This window comes from Pantherophis guttatus, chromosome 3 (genome assembly GCF_059756535.1).
Source record: "Pantherophis guttatus breed Tessera chromosome 3, ASM5975653v1, whole genome shotgun sequence".
Taxonomy (NCBI): domain Eukaryota; kingdom Metazoa; phylum Chordata; class Lepidosauria; order Squamata; family Colubridae; genus Pantherophis; species Pantherophis guttatus.
Genome location: NC_142065.1, coordinates 71,062,817 through 71,079,293, shown reverse-complemented (window position 1 = coordinate 71,079,293; position 16,477 = coordinate 71,062,817). Strand labels below are relative to the sequence as shown.

Genomic DNA, 16,477 nt, shown 5'->3' with positions numbered 1-16,477 from the left:
ACACCACTGCTCTGTGAACTGCATTGGCTGCCATTCTGCTTCAGAGTGCAATTCAGGGTGCTGTTAATCACCTTTAAAGCTCTTCATGGCCTGGGTGCAGGCTCCTTGAGGGAGTATCTCATCCCATTGGGATTGAGCCGTCCCACTCATGCTGGCAGAGAAGACATACTGTAGGCCCTGTTGGTCTGATTATTCTGGTGGATGGGGTCCAGGAGAAGGGTCTTCTCTGCCATTGCACTAGTCCTCTGGAACATCTGGAGCGAGGTTGGCCCGCTACTGTCCTGACTTTTCATAAGAGCCAAAGACCTGGCTCTGCCAGCTGGCTTAGGGCTCCAGGGGGGGAACATCACAGTAGAGGTGGTTGATTGACTAGCAACAGATCCCACCTCCCTCCTTCATCCTGCCCCCTCCCTATCATTAATTGGATCATAATGCTTGGCTTGTTTTAAGTTATTTGTGTTTTTAATATATATGTATATTTATCTTTTATGATTGTAAACTGCCCAGAGTTATCCTGTGGTAAGATAGGCAGCTAATACATTCAATAAATAAATAAATAGGTGACAGACAGACAGACAGACAGACAGATATTAGAGTTCTCTTGAACTCTAAAAGGAAAAATTCCATGGTGTAACATTTTATTGTAGCTACCACTAGTAATATATAAAGTAAAGATTCCTTCAGGTCCTCACATGCCTATGGACTTATCCTTGTAGTTTATTAGACAGAAATATGGAAGTTGCTGATTGTTTCCTTCTTCTAGGATGCTTTCTGGCTTCCCTGTCTACTCTGTACCTCTACTGTTCTCTGGTGGTCTCCCATTAAACACTATCCAGGCCTCATCCTTCTTAGCCTAGACATGGTTGGCCATATACTGCCACCTGCTGAGACATTGGTAATATATGTGAGGCATTGATATATATAAACAATTTGGAATGCTTCAGATCTTACATGAGCATAGCCACATTCTACTCTTTATTAAGCTTTATTATTGTGTCCCAATATCATAGGCCTAATTTATATATTTAGTATTTCCCTCCATTTAACTGATCCTATCACACCAACATATGTCTATCATTGCTTGTCTTAGCCAACATTTATAAAAAGAAATCTTGCCCATGAATTAACATAAGGAATAAAGATAGTATAGGTAGAATCATATCTATTTATTCATGATATTTCTACACTGCCCATCTCACCTAATTGACTCTGGGCTGCTTACAAATAGAACAATAAACATAAAATTGTAGGGTAGAAGTTTATGAGCAGGACACTACTTTGGCTGAGGTCTTAAAGTGTGAGTCAGAATCTCATTGGGGGTGGGGGTGGTGATGGGTAAATTACAAACAGAATCTAGTATTTTTAATAACCAAATAGTATATGAGGCCACCCAAAAATTGCTATAGGAAATTGGTTCTTGTTTTGTCTACACAAGCTTCTCCATACATTTATGGGACTGCAAAGTGTGAAAACCACTGTAATATTTAAATTAAATGTTACATATTCAAAATAAATGATGTATTTATTACTCACCCAACTGTAAGCCCAATGAAATCGTGAGTTTAATGAATGGGGAAATTACACAAACCTAACCCACCTATCATTTTATGGATTTATGGTACCAAATTGTTTAAGAATCCCTATTAGATAGTGTTCAGTATTGTGGTTTTAATTTGTGCATAGTCATGTAACATCATCAGAGAAGAGAGAAACAACTTAGATCTAAATGCAACCTCCTCTATCAGTTTGGAGAGTGATTAATTTAATAGCTGTCTGGACTTGTGTGAGTGAAGCACATTAAGACTAAAAGTTGGATAAGCAGCTCTGATTCTGCTGCTGTTCACTGAAAGAAGTTGTGAGATTAATCGGGGCCCTCCGGGAGCAGCAGAACGTTTGATGTCACTTCACCAAGCACAGCTGTTTCCTTGGCAAGAGAGAGTGCTAGCGAGGCATTGAGACCCGAAGATGATTTCCATTGTTCACAAGCTGGAGAGCATTCATGCCTTAGGCTTAGTAACAAGGTAAGGCAACAGCAGCAGTTTGGCAGACAAGCTTTGTTTAGCCTGGTGACCAGAGCTTAAAAGTTCAGGTGACCACAATGGAGAACCTCTTGTGGTCACCTCACTGGTGAAATCCAAATTTTTTTACTACCGGTTCTGTGGGCGTGGCTTGGTGGGTGTGGTATGGCTTGGTGGGCGTGGTTTGGTGGGCATGGCAGGGGAAGGATACTGCAAAATCTCCATTCCCACTCCACTCCAGGGGAAGGATATTGCAAAATCTCCAATCCCACTCCACTCTGGGGCCAGCCAGAGGTGGCATTTGCCGGTTCTCTGAACTACTCAAAATTTCCACTACCAGTTCTCCGAACTGCTCAAAATTTCCACTACCAGTTCTCCAGAACCTGTCAGAACCTGCTGGATTTCACCCCCGGGTCACTTGAAATTCTTGCTTCCATCTAGTGATAATTTGGAGTTTTGCATCCCAGATCTGTGGTTGCTTTCTTCTTTCCCCCCTCCTCCCCCCTCCTCCCCCCTCCTCCTCCATATTTAACTGTTAAGCGTTCCCAATGGTGATCTGTAGCAGTAGTATGAGATTAATGCCTGTTTAGCTACATGCTGATCTTCAGATAATGAGGACATAATCTGAGAAAGGATGGAATTGGTCTAGTACTTATATTTGTTGCCATTTTCTTGGCTTAAATTAAGACTATGTATGGTTAACATACATATTATGGAATAAAAATATTGACACACAGACATATATCTGCAGTTTGTTTCACTACTTCTTGAAGATACTGTAGAAATCCACCATATGTTAAGATCTATTTCAGAGGTCTTTCTCAGATGGAAGCCTTTAAAACTGGTTTGGCAGGCAAAAAAAGGCCGCCTCAATGTTGGCCAAGAAACTGCACATTTCTTCCAATTGATCAGTTTCTTATTTCATTTGTACACTATAGCTTTAAAAATTCTTTCTTGAAGGCTTTCTTGAATGGTGTTGGTTTTGTGCATTTGTGTGTTAGAATTATAGGACACCTTCTCAGTGTGGTCTACTTGCTTGCTAATATGTCTTGTAGATTTTTCAAATTTGGATCTTTATGGACTTTTGTACATGAGGTCACAGCCCTACAAATGACTTTTAATGTTGCAAATCAGTAGTAAATATTAATATTTTATTTGACAGGCTTTTATGGTGTAATGGTAAATATTGATATTTTACCTGACCTAATAATGTTGGACTCGACATAATTTCTATGTGGAGTGAAATTTAAACCACTGGAACATTATTGAATGCACGAAGGCCCCCTGGCATTCTAGCTAAGAAAGAAAATTAAATGTTGCTATGTAGCTCCTGGAGCTTTTGACTCGGTTTAATGCCTTAATCTTCTTTTCAGAACCCTAGCGTGTAATTTTTAATTATGCCTCCATTTTTGCCCTGGTTTCTTCTACACTGTTATGGAGCATTTGTTCTCAGTTTAATTGTAGCCCTTCTGACCTAACACCGTAATGCTAGGATTAGGAACTTCAGACTCAGAATACCGATGGAATCATCGACCGATTACTATGCTGGGTGAAAAAAGGATCATGGACCCAGCTGATTATCCATTCTTTTCTATGAATTCCAACTTCACATTTAATGACTACTATAATAATGGATTACTCCATGATTGGGGTGGGTTAGACTAGATGTTCTCCAAGTGCTCGAACCGATTTTCTATAGTTCTATGATTACTGGTTTTATTCTTCCCCACACACTCCAGTGAAATGTGCAACCTGTACCAACACAATGATACGTTGTGAAAACTTTCACATTCACTCAGCCTGGAATGTTTTGCATTGAAAAGTGTTATAGAAATAATCACCTTGTTATTACTCAGAAGCTTTGCCATGACGTTGCTTCTGATGATGTGTTTTCCTGGCATTACAATAACACTTGTCTAATAGTTCTGATTGTTCTGGAAGTCTGCATAAGGCAGCCAGCATCAAGGGGAGGTTTTTTATTTATTTTGTTTAATTCATAAAAAAAGCAAAGCAAAAAGAATTGTATGGCACCTTAAGTAAGTACATAACATCTGTCTCAAGCCCAGCTCAGTGACTACATGAGCTACATATCAATTTCTTTGCAGACTGGCAACAATATGGTACAGATTTGCTGCTACCTTGTCCCAGATGTATTTTTAATTTCCAAATCTTGTTATGTACTTCTGATATTTCCGGATGGCCACCCAGCCAGGTTGACTAGCAGCTGCCACTTTTTCTGATTGTGCCACTTTAGGTCTAGCACAGTTAATATTACACAAGCATTTGTGAATCATAATCCAAATGCCATGATAGGAGTATTATATCTAAATAGGAGAAGGGAGAGGGAGAGGAAAGTAGGGAATAAGGTAATGTTTTGAAAGTGATCAAATATAAGCAACATTTTTGTCGTCTGTTGAATGGGAGTTGTCCTATGCAAAGCATGAGAACTTGGAATCTGTGAAGATCAAGAACTTCAGAAGACCCAATTAGTCAACCAATCAACTAAAATTGTGAATCTGGAACAAGGGTACAATTCTGGAGGAAGACCTATATCAGCATTCATTTCCTTATAGCTTCTTTTCTTCAAAGATGTTCTGCCTGATAATCCTTTGGAGCATGACTTTTGAAAGGTGTTGCTAGCTAGTCTTAAATCAACAAAGAAGCCAAGAGTGAAAGAGACAGCCACATGATTTATTGTGACTTATTCAACCTCATCCTAGATATATCGAAAGCCATTATCACTGGCACTCTATAACTATTTCTTTCCTTCAGGGTTTTTTGGTTTTTTTAGATATTTCTTGAACACTGTGAGTTATCCTAATTCAACTTCTCTATAGCTCAGCTAATATTACAGACCACAGGTGCTTCGAGACTAGCCTATTCTATATTTTCTTGTTTCATTATATAGAGCTTCATGAACTGTGGCATCCATGATTGCCTTAATTCATACCAGTCCACACTCCCTAGGAGTTCAGATGTGTCACGTGTTAGCCATGCCCATGCCTGGTTTAGCAAAGGGGGGGGAGTCCCGATACGTCATGTAATGCCGCCGTGACACCTTGCGTTTGACACTGCTGCTCCAGAGATTTCAAATGTGATGTTTGTGATGGCAACACTAAAGCCATCCCCCAACTGTTGCAGGACTTTCAGGATTAAGGGATCTTGTGTCTTTCATGGAGAAAAAGTGCCATGGTTCTTAAGGAGTGTTGTCATAAATTTCAGGAATTTTTCTTCTAAAGTTCAAACCAAGAATGAAGAGCTTTGTGGACACTTTCTTGGGCCAGGAGCTTTAAGGCAGTGGTCACCAACTAGTGGTCCGCAAGAAAATTTTGGTGGTCCGCAGAAAAATTATTTGCATTTTTTTATATTGCACTAAATCAGGGGTCCTGAAACTACACCCCCATGCAATGAACATTTGTGTTGCTGCAGAGAGTCTCCCCCTTCGGGGTCTTTTTGTGCGGGTCGGAGGGGGACAGAAATTCCAACTCAGGGTCTGCTTCAGCTTCCTGGTGGGGGGCTTTGGGCGAAGGCTGGAGGGAAGCGCCGCTGGTGGCAAAGAGCTGGAGGGCCTTGTTCCAGTGGGATTGCCTCGTGGCCTGGAACTGGCTGACCATCTCAGCCCGCTAAGCCTCCAGGCGCCGGTACGTGGCCTTGCACTCCTGCAGGTCTTCCCTCTGCTTGGAAAGCCTATGCTCATAGTCCTCAGTGAGTTGCTTCTGCTGAGCCTCCTTCTCGGTCAGATCCAACTTGAACTGAGCCAGCTGTTATGCCAACTCACTCATGGTGGCTGTTTAACTCCAACAACTGCTTCCTGTTGGGGCCCCAAGGAGCCTGGGCGGGCAGGGGCTGGGAGGGGAGGGGCGAGTAGAGGAGAGGAGGCCCTCGACGTGAGTGACATCGAGTTGGCCATGCCCACCCAGTCACATGACCACCTAGCCAAGCCCACCCAGCCGGTCATTAGGCAGATTATATTAGTGGTCTGCAGAATTTAAAATTATGAATTTAGTGGTCCCTGAGGTCCGAAAGGTTGGGGACTCCTGCTTTAAGGAACCATTGGCTACATTTTCTTCCTGCTTCACTTCCTAGTTCCCTTACCTTTATCTGTTCTTGTTATTTTCTTCAGATTAATTGTGTTTTCCAGGATTACTATGGTTGTAAGAGCATCTATTTAAACATCAACAGTATCAGATACATATGATTAATGAATCTATACATATTTTGCCTCATAGAGTTTGTACCCGTGTTCTGAACTGAAAAGGCAAGTAAGAAAGGGCTCTTTTTCCATTACAAAGAGTGGTCACCTAAAAACCTTCCACCAAGGTTTTTCTTTCAGCAAGAGACTAGTGAAAATTGCGATGCAATTTAGCAGCACCCCTTTAAACGCCAAAGGTTTCCATGGAAACTAGAATCTCAGATCAACATGAAAGCCTTCCAGGAATCAGACTTTACCATTAGCATGATCTAAGCATTCTTCACGCCACTAAAAACCAAGCATCTCCTTCAGGTTGTCATTAATACTCATTAAGTTTGTGGGATTTCTGAATTTCTGAATTCCTTGAGCAATAGAAGCATGTGGCTCTCTTCTCTCTCATGGGTATATGTGGGTGTTTTACATACAATAGTAAACACCCACTGTCTGTCCTTTTAGATATTACAGTAGAAGAGAATGCGTTGTTCCCTCTTTAGCAAAAACAATATAAGCAAGGATTGATCTGTGTGTCATTTACTGCAATGTCAAGGGAATAGCAGAACCCAAACTTTGAATGAATTAGCCTCCTCCATTTCCCCACAAAACGGTGTCTACAATGGAGCTACCCTCTCTCTAGTCTTTTGGTTAAGAACCTGTCTCTACCAACTTGCTTGGGGCCCAGAGAAGATGACAGGGCCATAAGGCTATTTAACACCTTGAAGCCCTTTCCCTGCCTTTTATAATTCTGAATTTTAATTAATTTAGTCTTGCTTTTAACTTTTTATTATATTATAATAATAATATATCATTTTAATGTTTTACGTCTATTTGTACATCACCCACTCTATGAGGGAGATGGATAGTCTGAGAGAGGGAGGGAGGGAGGGAGAAAGAGAGAGAGAGAGGGAGGGAGAGGGAGAGAGAGAGAGAACTAAAAATTGTTGAGAGAGAGAGAGACAAACCCCAATTCATTTCCTCCTTATTGGCATATTCAACCTGATTTATTCTACTCAGAACTGAGCACAATATTTTTGGGTTTCTTATATGGCCCCTACTTCTGTCCTTCTTCAGAACTGAAACCAAAAATGAAAATATAGAGGCAGCATATTGCATTCAACAATCTGGGTTCTCATTTTACCAACCTCAGAAAGATGGAAGGCTGAATCAACCTTGAGCCTCGTCAGGATTGAACTGCAGATTGTGGGCAAAGTTTGCCTGCAATGCTGCATTCTGCCACTGCACCACTAGGGCTAAATGTCTACCAAACTTTGCCCAATCTTCTTTTCTGTGGATGTTTTGGCTTCATACCCCATAATGGCTGGAAAATATAGAAGATCAAGAAATTTAACACATCCAACAGAGTTCCAGGTGGAGAAAGGCTGTCTTTAGTTTTCTCTTGGCATCTTTTAAAAGTTAGATTTCTTCTGAGCTGCATTTATGCTCAGATGTACCCCTTTAGAATATTTATTATTGAGAGACTGGCAAATGTAACTTTCACAGCGCTCGCTCACTGACACCTCTAGTTGGTTCTCAAGCTGTCTGAAAACCACAAGCGTTTTGATTCTCCCAAATGCATTGTGAAATCTATAAATTTCCTTGGCGGTACAGGAAGGTTTGGTCTACAAATATCATTATAGTTAATTGTCCCTTTGATTGACAGACTCAGTTGTCTATTCTTACTTGCCTTAAGGAATTCTGGGATCAGAAATTTTATAAGAGACAATTGCAGGTAGAGTATTGGTTTTTAACCCTGAGGGTAAAGTCACAATTCTTGTTAATATTTTCACATTTAATTTCCTGTATTTTATTTTTCTTTGGCAGAACAAAACATGGGGGCAAAGTAGCAAGTGGCAGCACTATATTTGAATTTGTAATTTATAATTCCTCATAGCAGTTAGTTTATTTCATCCCTGGATAAATGAAACCTAATACGTTTTTCAGCACCTGGTTGTAATAGTCCATGTCCTGTCAGCTGTTCGTCTGCCCCAGGAATCTCTTCACTCATGTCAGATGGTTACTCAATAGCTGAATCTCTGGGTCAGCTTTCACTCCTTGGTTGGCTTCTCAACTTCTTATGAGTGCACAACCATCATTTTGATTTCTGCTAGATGTATTCCTCCTTTCTGCTTGGATCAACTTACAGTTTTTGTCTAAGAAATAGTATCTTATTTCTGATGTCATTACTATGTGCTGTTTTTCTAGCTACATTGACAATTCCAGCATTAGTGATTACAGCATTACAGCTCAGTGATCAAACTAGAAAAACATTCCCTAATCCAACATTTTTATGGTGGTTTCTGCAGCCCTCAAGCTCAGATCTTCAAAAATGGGCCCCAAAAATGGATAGAAGTGAGTGACAGAAAGTGGTTTCCAAGCAAGTCCTTTCTAAGTAAGTTTACGAGTTTGATACAAAAGTATGTTGAATGAAAATGAAGCATGTGACTCCTTGGTGCTGTCTAAGCTTGGTTGTTTTCTTGGAGATATTTCATCAGCCAATAAGGTAACATCATGCAGCACTGATGATGATGTTACCTAGTTGGGTAATGAAATGTCTGCAAATATTCTCTCCTCTTGAAACTCTGGAGTCTTGTGTGAAATCTGAGAGCTCTTTTTCTCTGTTTGTCTTTCAAAAGAAGAGTAAGAATAGTTGGAGGAGAAAATGTTTTTATGCAAAACTTTGACCAAAGTTTATGACCAAACTTCGACTTTGATCTGGCTTTTGCTCTGCAGAGGAAACTACAATGGAGGGATAGAAAAGGGAGCTGACATCAAGGCTGCAGCAAGGAAAAAATGGCAAGAATAGGGAAAGGGATTTACAAGCAGTGGTCTGGAAGAGAAAGTCAAGATTGTGTGACCATTATCTATAGTGGGCTGTGTTGGTTGAGGAAGCACCAAAAGCAGCTTAAAGCCTACCAGTGTTTTACAAACTGCAGGCTTTAAGAGCAATTTTGGAGAAGTTTCTTTAAGCCATAGAAATTCCTTTCCTCTGATGAATAAAAGTCAAAATGAAACTCCCATTTCAGGAGTTATGTGAAGAAAGAAAGCTCATCCTTCTCATTAAAAAGAGGGTTTTAAAATGTTACCAAAGGAGAGGGTTGGCTGATTTCCTGTGAAATTTCATTTTATAAAGTTGCAAACTTCTATAATAGCTTTAATATATGAATTAAATTTGTATTGCTTGGTGTATTTATTTCCGGCCTAATCCTAACCTTCATGAAATGATAAATTTTATACAGGGGGTTAGTAGAACTTTATTTATCATTTCAAGATGGCATCAGAAGGCTGGAGAACTGAGGTCATAACCATTAACACCTGTGAGAGAATTTCAAACAGAAGTCTTGAGTCAAATTTGCAAAGGATATAGGAATATAGATGGCTGGATTCACACAACATACTAAAACCAAGTTAAATAATGTGCTGGCCTAGTGTAGGAAGTTAGCACCCACCTCTCTCCTAGAAGAATGAAATATTTTAGGAAATATTTAAAAAGGCAGAATATTATATTTCCCTGGATGAGAAATGAAGAAACATCTTTTAAAGACAAAGAAGCTTTCTGCCTCCCCCCACCTTTGTCAATGGGCCATTAAGGCCTCAGACAAGCTCACTCATTCTCCCCACCTTTGTCAATGGACCATCATCTGCAACACAATAGGACCCATCTAACAATAGAAACTCACCATATGGCACCTGGGAAGATTACATCAGCCAGCAAGGCTCGTTAAGACCCCCACCCCTTGGGATTCTGACAACCAATCAGGATACTCTTCCTGTGCCCCAGGAAGTTCAAAGCACAGAGATGGCATATAACCAAGGCACACTCAGCATCTCAGCCCTTTTCTGTTCAGGAACTCAAACTATGTGATCCTGTCCACCATTAAACTATCTTTCCAAGCAGTCTCCATGTTTCCAGTGTCTTTTTCCCCACTTGGAACTGAACCCAGATGGATATTTCTTCCAACACTAGAAACCAGGAGGCTGTGAGCTCCTGTAGTCCCACCTTAGGCATGAAAGCTGGCTGGGTGACTTTGGGCCAGCCACTCTCAGCCCAAACCACGTCACAGGGTTGTTGTGGAGAAAGAAGGGGAGGAAGATAATTAAGTACTGTATGTTTGCTGCCTGGAGTTACTAATAAAATAGTAAAGGCAGGATTTAAAAAAATAGCTAGATAACTAGATAGATAGACAGTTACCTAATTAGCTAGATGATAGATAGATAGATAGATAGATAGATAGATAGATAGATAGATAGATAGACAGACAGACAGACAGACAGACAGACAGACAGACAGACAGATAGATAGATAGATAGATAGATAGATAGAGACAGAGACAAACAGTTATTGTATTGAGGGTAGTGTGTAAAGTGAGTTATACACTATTGTTTATAGGCTTGTGGCTAATTAACAGCCATTTAGCACAATATGTGATCCAACCAGTGTGATATAAGTGAAATCAGTATCTTTGCTTCAGAATTGTTAGTATCTATCAACATTCCAAAACTGTCACTCTTCTTCAGAAAACTGTCATGAGCCACAGACAAAAAAGGGTCAGAAAGTAATTGATCTTGTAAAGATGGGGAAGCAATGAGTGACCCTCTATGTCAGTGTTTCTCTTTGAGATGTGTGGACTTCAACTCCAACATGCTGCTGTCTGGGGGATGTTGGGACTTGAAGTCCACACATCTTAAAATTGCTGAGGTTGAGAAAAACTGATCTCGATATTGTTGAACTACAATTTACAACATTCCTCATTAGTGGCCAGGCTGCCTGGGGCTGGATAGAGTTGTATTTTTGCAACATCTGGAAACCCATATGTTGCCCAGTCTTCATGTAAGGTTAATTGGAAGGACATTTTAAAAATACTGGCTTTAAAGTATGTCCTTGTGGAATTGGGCACTACTTGTTACCTCCTTATAAAATGGCTGTTTAATTAATATTCTTTCAGTATGCAGTCAGTTCACATATCTGTAATTAATGAGTTATCTTGTGATTTTCAGTCAAGCACCAGCTGACTACACTATGTCCAGAGTACTCCTGATAATGAGGAACTGGGGGAAAGGTGTTCTCATCATTATGCTATATGGAAGAATGAAAATGTGCCAGATATTTAAAGGTAGAAAAGTATATAGTGGGAGTTTCCCTCTGAGGTTTTCACTTGGAGATTGGAACAAGATTGACAATAACACAGCAAGCTGGAAGAGTTAATGAAGGAAATTAGTGAACGTTAGATTGGGAAGCTGTTATTGCTGTGAATTTTGCTTACATTGAACAGAATCCAGTCTAATTAAAAGCAAATGCAGAGTTTCTAAGTATAGTAGAAATATTTTTAACACACATTCATCTCGCTTTAAGACACATTAGTAGATGTGCAGTCACGAAGATTTCTAAGAAGTGTATATTCTCCATGTAATTTTGAGAAATTATTCTCCTCCAAATGTAGTTTCAAATGCCAGAATTCTCAAATATGCTTTTGTAACCCTATTATCAAGATAGAAATTTTTAAAATTAATAATGGAGCTAATGTAATATTAGAGAGCCAATTTGGTGTAGAGGTTAAGGTACCGGGCTAGGAATTGGGACATTGAGAGTTCTAGTTCCACCTTAGACACAAAGCCAGCTGGGTGACCTTGAGCCAATCACTCAGGAAACAGGCAAGGGCAGACCACTTCCAAAAAAACCTTGCCACAAAAACTGCAGGAATTAGTCCAACCAGTCACCAGGAGTCAAGGCTGACTCAAAGGCACAAAAATAAATAAATAATTGTGTAATATTGGGTATAAACATTTGAATCTCAGAACAGTCTTATTATTCCAATCTGATCCTTGTAGCTGCAACTGTAGAACTGAATTAAGGAAAGCACGATGCTACCATCTCTTGATACTCCTTCCCTAAAAAAAAAATAAAAAAAAATTGAATGCCGGGCATTTAGTTCAAATAGTTTAACTTCCTAATATGTATGGCGTGATGAAAATATGGACTGTTTGGCAGTTGTTGTTTTTTTACAATTAAGATATCCAACCTGAGAGGGAGGAGAAGTCTTCTCAGGTGGTATAGAGGCAGAAGGTGAAATCCAATGGTGGACTTCTACCTTTGAGGTTGAACTTCTTGTTCTGATTTCCAAGGGGCAAGCCAGTATTGCCTATACTTCCTAAGCTGCTGTCTCCAAAAACCAAACATTATAAACTGTTCATTTTTTGTGGCAGGAAAATCAAGCCTGTAAGATGCCACGATGGTATTATCGTTCTGATTCTGCATAAACCCCTTTTGCTTTCTTATTTTGCTGTCTCATTTTGCTGCCTTCTTATTGGCCAATACTTCTATTCTCTCAATCAGTCTTTGTTTCAAGTATTAGACTTCCTATGCAATTAGTAGAAGTCCAGCTGTCACCTCCTAAATAGGGCCTAATAGACTGTTCTTTTCCATTATTAGTCAACTAAATCTCATACCCTGAAGGCAGAAAGAAATTATTTCAGACTTCTTCAGAGTAAATGCAAGATACTTTTCACAATAACAGTGTAATGGTCAATCTGTGTAGTCAGAAATAAACCCGTTGTTTCCGTGGATTTATTCTCTAGTTACCGAACTCCAACCTCATCATCTATATGCATAAGGGATCACCTGGATTCCCAAATCTATAGGCTGCATTGGGAAGTCATAAACAATGCCCCAACAAGCACTGGCCCTAATGTATCATCTGTATCTCCCTATTCTGTGAGATTTACAGTAAGGAAGGTGGATTGTAGATACATTCTGAGTATGTCTATATACAGCTAGTCCATCACTTACGAGCACAATTGAGTCCAGAATTTCCATTGCTAAGCTCTGATATCTTCCAGTCAAGAAGGATTGGGAAGGTCAGAATCACAGAACCCATAGTGCTCAGCTAGGTGATATGGAACAGGTGATCCATTTGAAGTTATCACTAGATAACATTGAGATTCTTGAATATGGGCTGTCTCCTTCAGCCTCCTGCAGAATAGTTCAGCTACTTACATTTTATGATATTTCTGCAAAGTGATAGCACTACAGTGTGGAATAGCGGATAGGTGTTGGACTGGGTCTGTCACATTTCTCAGCCTAATGTTCTGAACATCACAGAATAGTTGTTGTAGAGAAAATGGGGGGGGAAGGGGTGGGCTGTGTATGCTGTCTTGAGCTCCTGAAGAAAAAGCAATGTACGAATCTAGCATGGGTAGAGGATGCACAATCAACTCACATGCTGAATCTGATGTGAAACAATTACTACAGTCCTTCTTCGCTCTGGTTTAAGGAAGTGCCTTTAATTTAGGGTACAAATGGAAATACGCTTGAACAGTGCTTCACATGGAGGTAATGCTGAAGATATCCAGCTATGGCTTTTTGTACTGCAGGGGAAGCCAACAGCTACAATTATGTATGAATGCTGCTTCATCTGAGTGTGCTATAGAGATTGAGCTGGACAAAAGTAATACCATCAAGAGCATTTTAACAGTTTAAAATGTAATTGCCAAACTTGGGATTTTCCTTGATGCCCACATAAGAACCAGTTAATGATGATGGCATATTGTGTGTGTAGGTGGAGAGAAAGGAGGGGAGGGAGGGGGAGCGGGGGGGAGGGAGGATGGAGAAACATACCTATGGACAAATAATTGCTATATAATGCACCCAGTTCCAATAATATAATCTTCAGTAAATTAAATAACAAATCTCATTAATTTTTTTTCGCAGATATGTTTCTGTATCTAAAATCTCTCTCTGCCTATTGTACGTACCTGAATATTTGTAGTTACATTACAAACAGTACTTGAACCATTAAAAGAAACCATGGAAACTCACAGTTACCACAGAAACATGGGAAGATGCGGAAAAGGAATGTAAGGTTAAAAATTCAGGTTCCTAACACTGGATTCTGCACTCACCAATGCCGAAACGAAGAAAGGGTTTTACTGGTAAATATTCCAAGGGCCTCTTTTGAATATTCCTCTTCCTTCCAGCAGTGCCTCATTCATGGTCACCCTGTATTTCCACAAGGTGGAATTACAAGAGATCAGTTACATAAACCCACAATTTCTGAGTATTGTTAATTTATGAGGGAAGGGAGAAAACAGACAATATTATTTTGCAGGATGAATGCCATTCATGCACATGCAGGAATCCAAGGGAATCTGTGCTACACCTAATGGCCTAAGCCAATCTTGAACTTTGTCCCATGTGGAACTACAAATAGACAGCTTTTGGTATCTGAAGGCCACAATTAATATCTGGAAGGGAGTGGAGAGGGTGGTGGAATATGAAACGGGTATGAGATTGAGATAGGGGGGCATTTCTGTTTTTCAAAATTTGGGGGGACAGCTGGGAGGGGTTGTTCTTTATTTACTGTATATTTATTTATATTTATTTGTATCATGCCTGTATTATTTTTACAAATAACTCAAGGCGGAGAACATATCCAACACACCTCCTTCCTCCTATTTTCCTTAGCTGGACACCCTGTGAGGCAGGTTGGACTGAGAGAAAATGGATGACCCAAAGTCACCCAGTTGACTTTCATGGCTAAAAGGTGGGACTGGAACTGACAGTCTCCTGCTTTCCAGCCTGGAGCCTCACCCGTTGGACAAACTGGGCTCCCATTATATTGAAAATAATGGTGACTCTATTGGAGGGCTTGCGTGTTTTCTGCCTCGAAGAAAGACCAACTGCCAACATAAATTTCTGTAGTAACAGGAGGTTTCTGGGGATGAAAAGCAAGGAGGTGAGGAACAGGGGGACTCACTCTCCAGGGCTGTGGGCAGGAATGGACAGATCGTTTGTAGCAGATGCCTCTATTGTGTGTGGAGATGGTGGCTGAGGCCCGTGGCTGCTGATTAGCTTTGTGAGGCATCTCCAGGCTTGGCATTCTGTGGCTGACAGGCTAGAGTGCCTGGCGATTGCAGGTAGGCAGTTAGATACAGCTGCCTGGCTGAATCTGCATTATGATGAATGAAGGGGGATGGGTACGGTTGTTCTGCATTGAAATGCAGAAGCATGCTAGTGAGCCCCACCCACCTGCTACCCACTGCGCATTTCCAGCATGCGTTACACACAAATCCAGTTTGCCAATCTGCATGCAGTGCCTTCATTATCCGTGCACAACAGGATTTGGGGCCCAATTTACATATCCAGAAGGGAGGGTAGCCGCTCTTCTTCATTTCTCTGTGAGCCGTAGTTGAAAAGCCCAGAACAGCTGCTCTATTCAAAAGATATATGCCTAATAGCACACAACAGAGTATTACCGATCAGGAATAATTGGAGAGAAAGTTAAACATGCTTAATTTTTATAGAAAAGAATTGCATGCTTTGCTCTTTTTACATTTGCATAATTAAGTTCTCATATACGGGATTCAAATGGTTTATATTAATTTATGTACGTCGTTATCCATCAAAAAGGTAATGCTTATATTGGAAGAGTTTGGATGGATATCAGGAAGCACATAAACTAATCAGTAAATCAGCAATATGTTGTGGACCGCCGGCGGCCTGTGGAGCTGGCAGCAGAGTCAGACAATGAGGAGGTTGGGGAGGAACATGGGCCAGTCCTGGAGTCTGGCTCCAGGCTCGGATGAGGGCTCTGCATCGGAGGCAGAGAAAGGGCCATCTGGGAGGTATGTGCTGCCTCCGGAGCCTCCAGAGTTGGACCTCAGTGAGGCAGAGGAACAGGGGGAGCCTGTTCCCAGTGCGCGTATGCACAGAGCTGCCAGAAGGCAAGAACAGTCCAAACAAAAGGGACGACTTGGGAGCAGGGCTTGGAGTTGATTGGCACCTCCCTTAAGACTTAAAAGAGGAACAAAGGCACATGGGCCTTTGAGGAAGCAACATTGTTAATTCTGTTCAATTTAAAGTCTGAAGCTCTGTTTGATTCTGGACTCCGTATGGCTTTGCCAATTAGGATTTGGCAGTGTGTCAAGGGAGATAAAGGTGGGTGATTATCAGCCTTATCCTGAAGGACTCTTTACAACTATTTCGGACTCATCTGTGAATGAACAGAATTCACAGCTGTTGCAATAAAAGAGGTTTTTGGGACTACTCCAGTGGTGGGTTGCTCCCAGTTCTGTCCAGTTCTTGAGAACCGGTAGTAAAAGCAGCAGGAGGCTCCGCCCACCTGCCCAGACGTCATAAGGTACGATCTGTGCATGCACAGAAGCTTCTGCACATGCGCAGAAGTGCGCACGAGCAAAACAAGTGTGTGCACGCTCCCATTGCGAACCGGTAGTAAAGGTAAGTAGAACCCACACCTGGACTACTCGTGTCTTTTAC

General features: G+C 40.9%; 1 long non-coding RNA gene across 2 annotated transcripts; it reads left to right on the top strand.

Moving 5' to 3' along the window:
* Positions 1-1,946: 1,946 nt before the first annotated feature.
* LOC117674962 (uncharacterized) lies at positions 1,947-14,191 on the top strand. Of its 2 annotated transcripts, none has more exons than XR_004594067.3 (4): positions 1,947-2,021; positions 8,511-8,596; positions 11,203-11,318; positions 13,913-14,191. It is a non-coding gene; the product is annotated as an uncharacterized LOC117674962 (long non-coding RNA). The 2 variants fall into 2 exon arrangements; XR_004594066.3 differs by lacking the exon at positions 1,947-2,021 and adding an exon at positions 6,420-6,522 and having other exon boundaries at positions 13,913-14,190.
* Positions 14,192-16,477: the final 2,286 nt, after the last annotated feature.